Here is an 11,925-nt window from a genome sequence, read left to right as displayed (position 1 = left end):
ATCATTTTTCGTCACCAGCATTTTTTCGTCATTTTTCGTCACCAGCATCTTTCGTCATTTTTCGTCACCAGCATTTTTTCGTCACCAGCATCTTTCGTCATTTTTCGTCACCAGCATCTTTCGTCATTTTTCGTCACCAGCATTTTTTCGTCACCAGCATTTTTCATCATTTTTCGTCACCAGCATTTTTTCGTCATTTTTCGTCACCAGCATCTTTCGTCATTTTTCGTCACCAGCATTTTTTCGTCACCAGCATTTTTCGCCTTTTTTCGTCACCAGCATGTTTTCGTCACCAGCATTTTTCATCATTTTTCGTCACCAGCATTTTTTCGTCACCAGCATTTTTTCGTCATTTTTCGTCACCAGCATCTTTCTTCATTTTTCGTCACCAGCATTTTTTCGTCACCAGCATTTTTCGCCATTTTTCGTCACCAGCATGTTTTCGTCACCAGCATTTTTTGTCATTTTTCGTCAACAGTATTTTTTCGTCACCAGCATTTTTCATCATTTTTCGTCACCAGCATTTTTTCGTCACCAGCATTTTTCGTCATTTTTCGTCACCAGCATTTTTTTCGTCACCAGCATTTTTCGTCATTTTTCGTCACCAGCATTTTTCGTCATTTTTCGTCACCAGCATTTTTTTCGTCACCAGCATTTCTCGTCACCAGCATTTTTCGTCATTTTTCGTCACCAGCATTTTTCGTCATTTTTCGTCACCAGCATTTTTTCGTCACCAGCATTTTTCGTCATTTTTGGTCACCAGCATTTTTTTTGTCACCAGCATTTTTCGTCATTTTTCGTCACCAGCATTTTTCGTCACCAGCATTTTTTCGTCACCAGCATTTTTCGTCATTTTTCGTCACCAGCATTTTTTCGTCATTTTTCGTCACCAGCATCTTTCGTCATTTTTCGTCACCAGCATTTTTTCGTCACCAGCATTTTTCATCATTTTTCGTCACCAGCATTTTTTCGTCATTTTTCGTCACCAGCATCTTTCGTCATTTTTCGTCACCAGCATTTTTTCGTCACCAGCATTTTTCGCCATTTTTCGTCACCAGCATGTTTTCGTCACCAGCATTTTTAGTCATTTTTCGTCACCAGCATTTTTTCGTCACCAGCATTTTTCATCATTTTTCGTCATCAGCATTTTTTCGTCATTTTTCGTCACCAGCATCTTTCGTCATTTTTCGTCACCAGCATTTTTTCGTCACCAGCATTTTTCATCATTTTTCGTCACCAGCATTTTTCGTCATTTTTCGTCACCAGCATTTTTCGTCATTTTTCGTCACCAGCATCTTTCGTCATTTTTCGTCACCAGCATTTTTTCGTCACCAGCATTTTTCGCCATTTTTCGTCACCAGCATTTTTTCGTCACCAGCATTTTTCATCATTTTTCGTCACCAGCATTTTTTCGTCATTTTTCGTCACCAGCATCTTTCGTCATTTTTCGTCACCAGCATTTTTCATCATTTTTCGTCACCAGCATTTTTTCGTCACCAGCATTTTTCGTCATTTTTCGTCACCAGCATTTTTTTCGTCACCAGCATTTCTCGTCACCAGCATTTTTCGTCATTTTTCGTCACCAGCATTTTTCGTCATTTTTCGTCACCAGCATTTTTTTCGTCACCAGCATTTCTCGTCACCAGCATTTTTCGTCATTTTTCGTCACCAGCATTTTTCGTCATTTTTCGTCACCAGCATTTTTTCGTCACCAGCATTTTTCGTCATTTTTGGTCACCAGCATTTTTTTTGTCACCAGCATTTTTCGTCATTTTTCGTCACCAGCATTTTTCGTCACCAGCATTTTTTCGTCACCAGCATTTTTCGTAATTTTTCGTCACCAGCATTTTTTCGTCATTTTTCGTCACCAGCATCTTTCGTCATTTTTCGTCACCAGCATTTTTTCGTCACCAGCATTTTTCATCATTTTTCGTCACCAGCATTTTTTCGTCATTTTTCGTCACCAGCATCTTTCGTCATTTTTCGTCACCAGCATTTTTTCGTCACCAGCATTTTTCGCCATTTTTCGTCACCAGCATGTTTTCGTCACCAGCATTTTTAGTCATTTTTCGTCAACAGTATTTTTTCGTCACCAGCATTTTTCGTAATTTTTCGTCACCAGCATTTTTTCGTCATTTTTCGTCACCAGCATCTTTCGTCATTTTTCGTCACCAGCATTTTTTCGTCACCAGCATTTTTCATCATTTTTCGTCACCAGCATTTTTTCGTCATTTTTCGTCACCAGCATCTTTCGTCATTTTTCGTCACCAGCATTTTTTCGTCACCAGCATTTTTCGCCATTTTTCGTCACCAGCATGTTTTCGTCACCAGCATTTTTAGTCATTTTTCGTCAACAGTATTTTTTCGTCACCAGCATTTTTCATCATTTTTCGTCACCAGCATTTTTTTTGTCACCAGCATTTTTCGTCATTTTTCGTCACCAGCATTTTTTTCGTCACCAGCATTTCTCGTCACCAGCATTTTTCGTCATTTTTCGTCACCAGCATTTTTCGTCATTTCTCGTCACCAGCATTTTTTCGTCACCAGCATTTTTCGTCATTTTTGGTCACCAGCATTTTTTTTGTCACCAGCATTTTTCGTCATTTTTCGTCACCAGCATTTTTCGTCACCAGCATTTTTCGTCACCAGCATTTTTTCGTCACCAGCATTTTTCATCATTTTTCGTCACCAGCATTTTTTCGTCACCAGCATTTTTCATCATTTTTCGTCATCAGCATTTTTTCGTCATTTTTCGTCACCAGCATCTTTCGTCATTTTTCGTCACCAGCATTTTTTCGTCACCAGCATTTTTCATCATTTTTCGTCACCAGCATTTTTTCGTCATTTTTCGTCACCAGCATCTTTCGTCATTTTTCGTCACCAGCATTTTTTCGTCACCAGCATCTTTCGTCATTTTTCGTCACCAGCATCTTTCGTCATTTTTCGTCACCAGCATTTTTTCGTCACCAGCATTTTTCATCATTTTTCGTCACCAGCATTTTTTCGTCATTTTTCGTCACCAGCATCTTTCGTCATTTTTCGTCACCAGCATTTTTTCGTCACCAGCATTTTTCGCCATTTTTCGTCACCAGCATGTTTTCGTCACCAGCATTTTTAGTCATTTTTCGTCAACAGTATTTTTTCGTCACCAGCATTTTTCGCCATTTTTCGTCACCAGCATTTTTTCTTCACCAGCATTTTTCGTCATTTTTCGTCACCAGCATTTTTTTCGTCACCAGCTTTTTTCGTCACCAGCATTTTTTCGTCACCAGCATTTTTCATCATTTTTCGTCACCAGCATTTTTTCGTCACCAGCATTTTTCGTAATTTTTCGTCACCAGCATTTTTCGTCACCAGCATTTTTCGTCATTTTTGGTCACCAGCATTTTTTTTGTCACCAGCATTTTTCGTCATTTTTCGTCACCAGCATTTTTCGTCACCAGCATTTTTTCGTCACCAGCATTTTTCGTCATTTTTCGTCACCAGCATTTTTTTAGTCACCAGCATTTTTCATCATTTTTCGTCATCAGCATTTTTTCGTCATTTTTCGTCACCAGCATCTTTCGTCATTTTTCGTCACCAGCATTTTTTCGTCACCAGCATTTTTTCGTCATTTTTCGTCACCAGCATCTTTCGTCATTTTTCGTCACCAGCATTTTTTCGTCACCAGCATTTTTCGCCATTTTTCGTCACCAGCATGTTTTCGTCACCAGCATTTTTCATCATTTTTCGTCACCAGCATTTTTGCGTCACCAGCATTTTTCGTCATTTTTCGTCACCAGCATTTTTCGTCATTTTTCGTCACCAGCATTTTTCATCATTTTTCGTCTTCAGCATTTTTTCGTCATTTTTCGTCACCAGCATCTTTCGTCATTTTTCGTCACCAGCATTTTTTCGTCACCAGCATTTTTCATCATTTTTCGTCACCAGCATTTTTTCGTCATTTTTCGTCACCAGCATCTTTCTTCATTTTTCGTCACCAGCATTTTTTCGTCACCAGCATTTTTCGCCATTTTTCGTCACCAGCATGTTTTCGTCACCAGCATTTTTAGTCATTTTTCGTCAACAGTATTTTTTCGTCACCAGCATTTTTCATCATTTTTCGTCACCAGCATTTTTTTCGTCACCAGCATTTTTTTCGTCACCAGCATTTCTCGTCACCAGCATTTTTCGTCATTTTTCGTCACCAGCATTTTTCGTCATTTTTCGTCACCAGCATTTTTTCGTCACCAGCATTTTTCGTCATTTTTGGTCTACAGCATTTTTTTTGTCACCAGCATTTTTCGTCATTTTTCGTCACCAGCATTTTTTCGTCACCAGCATTTTTCGTCATTTTTCGTCACCAGCATTTTTTCGTCACCAGCATTTTTCGTCACCAGCATTTTTCGCCATTTTTCGTCACCAGCATGTTTTCGTCACTAGCATTTTTAGTCATTTTTCGTCAACAGTATTTTTTCGTCACCAGCATTTTTCATCTTTTTTCGTCACCAGCATTTTTTCGTCACCAGCATTTTTCGTCATTTTTCGTCACCAGCATTTTTCGTCATTTTTCGTCACCAGCATTTTTCATCATTTTTCGTCATCAGCATTTTTTCGTCATTTTTCGTCACCAGCATCTTTCGTCATTTTTCGTCACCAGCATTTTTTCGTCACCAGCATTTTTCATCATTTTTCGTCACCAGCATTTTTTCGTCATTTTTCGTCACCAGCATCTTTCTTCATTTTTCGTCACCAGCATTTTTTCGTCACCAGCATTTTTCATCATTTTTCGTCACCAGCATTTTTTCGCCATTTTTCGTCACCAGCATCTTTCTTCATTTTTCGTCACCAGCATTTTTTCGTCACCAGCATTTTTCGCCATTTTTCGTCACCAGCATGTTTTCGTCACCAGCATTTTTAGTCATTTTTCGTCAACAGTATTTTTTCGTCACCAGCATTTTTCATCATTTTTCGTCACCAGCATTTTTTCGTCACCAGCATTTTTCGTCATTTTTCGTCACCAGCATTTTTCGTCATTTTTCGTCACCAGCATTTTTTTCGTCACCAGCATTTCTCGTCACCAGCATTTTTCGTCATTTTTCGTCACCAGCATTTTTCGTCATTTTTCGTCACCAGCATTTTTTTCGTCACCAGCATTTTTTCGTCACCAGCATTTTTCGTCATTTTTCGTCACCAGCATTTTTTCGTCACCAGCATTTTTCATCATTTTTCGTCATCAGCATTTTTTCGTCATTTTTCGTCACCAGCATCTTTCGTCATTTTTCGTCACCAGCATTTTTTCGTCACCAGCATTTTTCATCATTTTTCGTCACCAGCATTTTTTCGTCATTTTTCGTCACCAGCATCTTTCGTCATTTTTCGTCACCAGCATTTTTTCGTCACCAGCATTTTTCGCCATTTTTCGTCACCAGCATGTTTTCGTCACCAGCATTTTTAGTCATTTTTCGTCAACAGTATTTTTTCGTCACCAGCATTTTTCGCCATTTTTCGTCACCAGCATTTTTTCTTCACCAGCATTTTTCGTCATTTTTCGTCACCAGCATTTTTTTCGTCAACAGCTTTTTTCGTCACCAGCATTTTTTCGTCACCAGCATTTTTCATCATTTTTCGTCACCAGCATTTTTTCGTCACCAGCATTTTTCGTAATTTTTCGTCACCAGCATTTTTCGTCACCAGCATTTTTCGTCATTTTTGGTCACCAGCATTTTTTTTGTCACCAGCATTTTTCGTCATTTTTCGTCACAAGCATTTTTCGTCACCAGCATTTTTTCGTCACCGGCATTTTTCGTCATTTTTCGTCACCAGCATTTTTTTAGTCACCAGCATTTTTCATCATTTTTCGTCATCAGCATTTTTTCGTCATTTTTCGTCACCAGCATCTTTCGTCATTTTTCGTCACCAGCATTTTTTCGTCACCAGCATTTTTTCGTCATTTTTCGTCACCAGCATCTTTCGTCATTTTTCGTCACCAGCATTTTTTCGTCACCAGCATTTTTCGCCATTTTTCGTCACCAGCATGTTTTCGTCATTAGCATTTTTAGTCATTTTTCGTCAACAGTATTTTTTCGTCACCAGCATTTTTCATCATTTTTCGTCACCAGCATTTTTGCGTCACCAGCATTTTTCGTCATTTTTCGTCACCAGCATTTTTCGTCATTTTTCGTCACCAGCATTTTTCATCATTTTTCGTCATCAGCATTTTTTCGTCATTTTTCGTCACCAGCATCTTTCGTCATTTTTCGTCACCAGCATTTTTTCGTCACCAGCATTTTTCATCATTTTTCGTCACCAGCATTTTTTCGTCATTTTTCGTCACCAGCATCTTTCTTCATTTTTCGTCACCAGCATTTTTTCGTCACCAGCATTTTTCGCCATTTTTCGTCACCAGCATGTTTTCGTCACCAGCATTTTTAGTCATTTTTCGTCAACAGTATTTTTTCGTCACCAGCATTTTTCATCATTTTTCGTCACCAGCATTTTTTTTGTCACCAGCATTTTTCGTCATTTTTCGTCACCAGCATTTTTTTCGTCACCAGCATTTCTCGTCACCAGCATTTTTCGTCATTTTTCTTCACCAGCATTTTTTCGTCACCAGCATTTTTCGTCATTTTTGGTCACCAGCATTTTTTTTGTCACCAGCATTTTTCGTCATTTTTCGTCACCAGCATTTTTTCGTCACCAGCATTTTTCGTCATTTTTGGTCACCAGCATTTTTTTTGTCACCAGCATTTTTCGTCATTTTTCGTCACCAGCATTTTTCGTCACCAGCATTTTTTCGTCACCAGCATTTTTCGTCATTTTTCGTCACCAGCATTTTTTCGTCACCAGCATTTTTTCGTCACCAGCATTTTTCGACATTTTTCGTCACCAGCATGTTTTCGTCACTAGCATTTTTAGTCATTTTTCGTCAACAGTATTTTTTCGTCACCAGCATTTTTCATCTTTTTTCGTCACCAGCATTTTTTCGTCACCAGCATTTTTCGTCATTTTTCGTCACCAGCATTTTTCGTCATTTTTCGTCACCAGCATTTTTCATCATTTTTCGTCATCAGCATTTTTTCGTCATTTTTCGTCACCAGCATTTTTCGTCATTTTTCGTCACCAGCATTTTTCGTCATTTTTCGTCACCAGCATCTTTCGTCATTTTTCGTCACCAGCATTTTTTCGTCACCAGCATTTTTCGCCATTTTTCGTCACCAGCATGTTTTCGTCACTAGCATTTTTAGTCATTTTTCGTCAACAGTATTTTTTCGTCACCAGCATTTTTCATCATTTTTCGTCACCAGCATTTTTGCGTCACTAGCATGTTTCGTCATTTTTCGTCACCAGCATTTTTCGTCATTTTTCGTCACCAGCATTTTTCATCATTTTTCGTCATCAGCATTTTTTCGTCATTTTTCGTCACCAGCATCTTTCGTCATTTTTCGTCACCAGCATTTTTTCGTCACCAGCATTTTTCATCATTTTTCGTCACCAGCATCTTTCGTCATTTTTCGTCACCAGCATTTTTTCGTCACCAGCATTTTTCATCATTTTTCGTCACCAGCATTTTTTCGTCATTTATCGTCACCAGCATCTTTCGTCATTTTTCGTCACCAGCATTTTTTCGTCACCAGCATTTTTCATCATTTTTCGTCACCAGCATTTTTTCGTCATTTTTCGTCACCAGCATCTTTCGTCATTTTTCGTCACCAGCATTTTTTCGTCACCAGCATCTTTCGTCATTTTTCGTCACCAGCATCTTTCGTCATTTTTCGTCACCAGCATTTTTTCGTCACCAGCATTTTTCATCATTTTTCGTCAACAGCATTTTTTCGTCATTTTTCGTCACCAGCATCTTTCGTCATTTTTCGTCACCAGCATTTTTTCGTCACCAGCATTTTTCGCCTTTTTTCGTCACCAGCATGTTTTCGTCACCAGCATTTTTCATCATTTTTCGTCACCAGCATTTTTTCGTCACCAGCATTTTTCATCATTTTTCGTCATCAGCATTTTTTCGTCATTTTTCGTCACCAGCATCTTTCGTCATTTTTCGTCACCAGCATTTTTTCGTCACCAGCATTTTTCATCATTTTTCGTCACCAGCATTTTTTCGTCATTTTTCGTCACCAGCATCTTTCGTCATTTTTCGTCACCAGCATTTTTTCGTCACCAGCATTTTTCGCCATTTTTCGTCACCAGCATGTTTTCGTCACCAGCATTTTTAGTCATTTTTCGTCAACAGTATTTTTTCGTCACCAGCATTTTTCGACATTTTTCGTCACCAGCATTTTTTCTTCACCAGCATTTTTCGTCATTTTTCGTCACCAGCATTTTTTTCGTCACCAGCTTTTTTCGTCACCAGCATTTTTTCGTCACCAGCATTTTTCATCATTTTTCGTCACCAGCATTTTTTCGTCACCAGCATTTTTCGTAATTTTTCGTCACCAGCATTTTTCGTCACCAGCATTTTTCGTCATTTTTGGTCACCAGCATTTTTTTTGTCACCAGCATTTTTCGTCATTTTTCGTCACCAGCATTTTTCGTCACCAGCATTTTTTCGTCACCAGCATTTTTTCGTAATTTTTCGTCACCAGCATCTTTCGTCATTTTTCGTCACCAGCATTTTTTCGTCATTTTTCGTCACCAGCATCAGTCTAACCCCATCCCTCAAAAAATGCAGTTCGCTGGGCTCATTCAAAACAGCCCTAAAAACTCATCTTTCTGGAGGCCTAAAGAGGAGCTAGTACCAGTTTCCCTGTAGACAGACGACCCCCCCCCCCTCCCCCTTTTTTGTACACACTTTTTTTTTTTTTTTTTTTTTTTTTTTTTTTTTACTTTGATCATGTTTTGTTTTGTATATATTTCTTTATTTTCCCATGACCTTTTTTGTACATAATGGTATATATTTTTTTTCCCCTCTGTATTCTTATGTTGTTTTTTGAACTGTTTGGTTGCTACTATATATGTCTATGAAATTAATTCAAGGACCCCAATGGAAACAAGCCCGCAAGGACTTTTTTGGCCGGACCTTTTAGTCAAAAGCATTATAAATGTAACTGTGTTGTTTTACATTCTTTTTGCCTAATAAAAATTTCAATCAATCAATCAATCAATTTTTCGTCACCAGCATTTTTTCGTCACCAGCATTTTTCGCCATTTTTCGTCACCAGCATGTTTTCGTCACTAGCATTTTTAGTCATTTTTCGTCAACAGTATTTTTTCGTCACCAGCATTTTTCATCATTTTTCGTCACCAGCATTTTTGCGTCACCAGCATTTTTCGTCATTTTTCGTCACCAGCATTTTTCGTCATTTTTCGTCACCAGCATTTTTCATCATTTTTCGTCATCAGCATTTTTTCGTCATTTTTCGTCACCAGCATCTTTCGTCATTTTTCGTCACCAGCATTTTTTCGTCACCAGCATTTTTCATCATTTTTCGTCACCAGCATTTTTTCGTCATTTTTCGTCACCAGCATCTTTCTTCATTTTTCGTCACCAGTATTTTTTCGTCACCAGCATTTTTCATCTTTTTTCGTCACCAGCATTTTTTCGTCACCAGCATTTTTCGTCATTTTTCGTCACCAGCATTTTTCGTCATTTTTCGTCACCAGCATTTTTCATCATTTTTCGTCATCAGCATTTTTTCGTCATTTTTCGTCACCAGCATCTTTCGTCATTTTTCGTCACCAGCATTTTTTCGTCACCAGCATTTTTCATCATTTTTCGTCACCAGCATTTTTTCGTCATTTTTCGTCACCAGCATCTTTCTTCATTTTTCGTCACCAGCATTTTTTCGTCACCAGCATTTTTCGCCATTTTTCGTCACCAGCATGTTTTCGTCACCAGCATTTTTAGTCATTTTTCGTCAACAGTATTTTTTCGTCACCAGCATTTTTCATCATTTTTCGTCACCAGCATTTTTTTTGTCACCAGCATTTTTCGTCATTTTTCGTCACCAGCATTTTTTTCGTCACCAGCATTTCTCGTCACCAGCATTTTTCGCCATTTTTCGTCACCAGCATGTTTTCGTCACTAGCATTTTTAGTCATTTTTCGTCAACAGTATTTTTTCGTCACCAGCATTTTTCATCTTTTTTCGTCACCAGCATTTTTTCGTCACCAGCATTTTTCGTCATTTTTCGTCACCAGCATTTTTCGTCATTTTTCGTCACCAGCATTTTTCATCATTTTTCGTCATCAGCATTTTTTCGTCATTTTTCGTCACCAGCATCTTTCGTCATTTTTCGTCACCAGCATCTTTCGTCATTTTTCGTCACCAGCATTTTTTCGTCACCAGCATTTTTCGCCATTTTTCGTCACCAGCATGTTTTCGTCACTAGCATTTTTAGTCATTTTTCGTCAACAGTATTTTTTCGTCACCAGCATTTTTCATCATTTTTCGTCACCAGCATTTTTGCGTCACCAGCATTTTTCGTCATTTTTCGTCACCAGCATTTTTCGTCATTTTTCGTCACCAGCATTTTTCATCATTTTTCGTCATCAGCATTTTTTCGTCATTTTTCGTCACCAGCATCTTTCGTCATTTTTCGTCACCAGCATTTTTTCGTCACCAGCATTTTTCATCATTTTTCGTCACCAGCATTTTTTCGTCATTTTTCGTCACCAGCATCTTTCTTCATTTTTCGTCACCAGTATTTTTTCGTCACCAGCATTTTTCATCTTTTTTCGTCACCAGCATTTTTTCGTCACCAGCATTTTTCGTCATTTTTCGTCACCAGCATTTTTCGTCATTTTTCGTCACCAGCATTTTTCATCATTTTTCGTCATCAGCATTTTTTCGTCATTTTTCGTCACCAGCATCTTTCGTCATTTTTCGTCACCAGCATTTTTTCGTCACCAGCATTTTTCATCATTTTTCGTCACCAGCATTTTTTCGTCATTTTTCGTCACCAGCATCTTTCTTCATTTTTCGTCACCAGCATTTTTTCGTCACCAGCATTTTTCGCCATTTTTCGTCACCAGCATGTTTTCGTCACCAGCATTTTTAGTCATTTTTCGTCAACAGTATTTTTTCGTCACCAGCATTTTTCATCATTTTTCGTCACCAGCATTTTTTTTGTCACCAGCATTTTTCGTCATTTTTCGTCACCAGCATTTTTTTCGTCACCAGCATTTCTCGTCACCAGCATTTTTCGTCATTTTTCGTCACCAGCATTTTTCGTCATTTTTCGTCACCAGCATTTTTTCGTCACCAGCATTTTTCGTCATTTTTGGTCACCAGCATTTTTTTTGTCACCAGCATTTTTCGTCATTTTTCGTCACCAGCATTTTTCGTCACCAGCATTTTTTCGTCACCAGCATTTTTCGTCATTTTTCGTCACCAGCATTTTTTCGTCACCAGCATTTTTCGTCACCAGCATTTTTCGCCATTTTTCGTCACCAGCATGTTTTCGTCACTAGCATTTTTAGTCATTTTTCGTCAACAGTATTTTTTCGTCACCAGCATTTTTCATCTTTTTTCGTCACCAGCATTTTTTCGTCACCAGCATTTTTCGTCATTTTTCGTCACCAGCATTTTTCGTCATTTTTCGTCACCAGCATTTTTCATCATTTTTCGTCATCAGCATTTTTTCGTCATTTTTCGTCACCAGCATCTTTCGTCATTTTTCGTCACCAGCATTTTTTCGTCACCAGCATTTTTCATCATTTTTCGTCACCAGCATTTTTTCGTCATTTTTCGTCACCAGCATCTTTCTTCATTTTTCGTCACCAGCATTTTTTCGTCACCAGCATTTTTCATCATTTTTCGTCACCAGCATTTTTTCGTCATTTTTCGTCACCAGCATCTTTCTTCATTTTTCGTCACCAGCATTTTTTCGTCACCAGCATTTTTCGCCATTTTTCGTCACCAGCATGTTTTCGTCACCAGCATTTTTAGTCATTTTTCGTAAACAGTATTTTTTCGTCACCAGCATTTTTTCG

The sequence above is a fragment of the Gymnoscopelus microlampas genome (assembly GCF_963454915.1).
Source record: "Gymnoscopelus microlampas genome assembly, chromosome: 6".
NCBI lineage: Eukaryota > Metazoa > Chordata > Actinopteri > Myctophiformes > Myctophidae > Gymnoscopelus > Gymnoscopelus microlampas.
The sequence above is the reverse complement of the archived record's forward strand: the minus strand, read 5'-3'. Positions refer to the sequence as shown.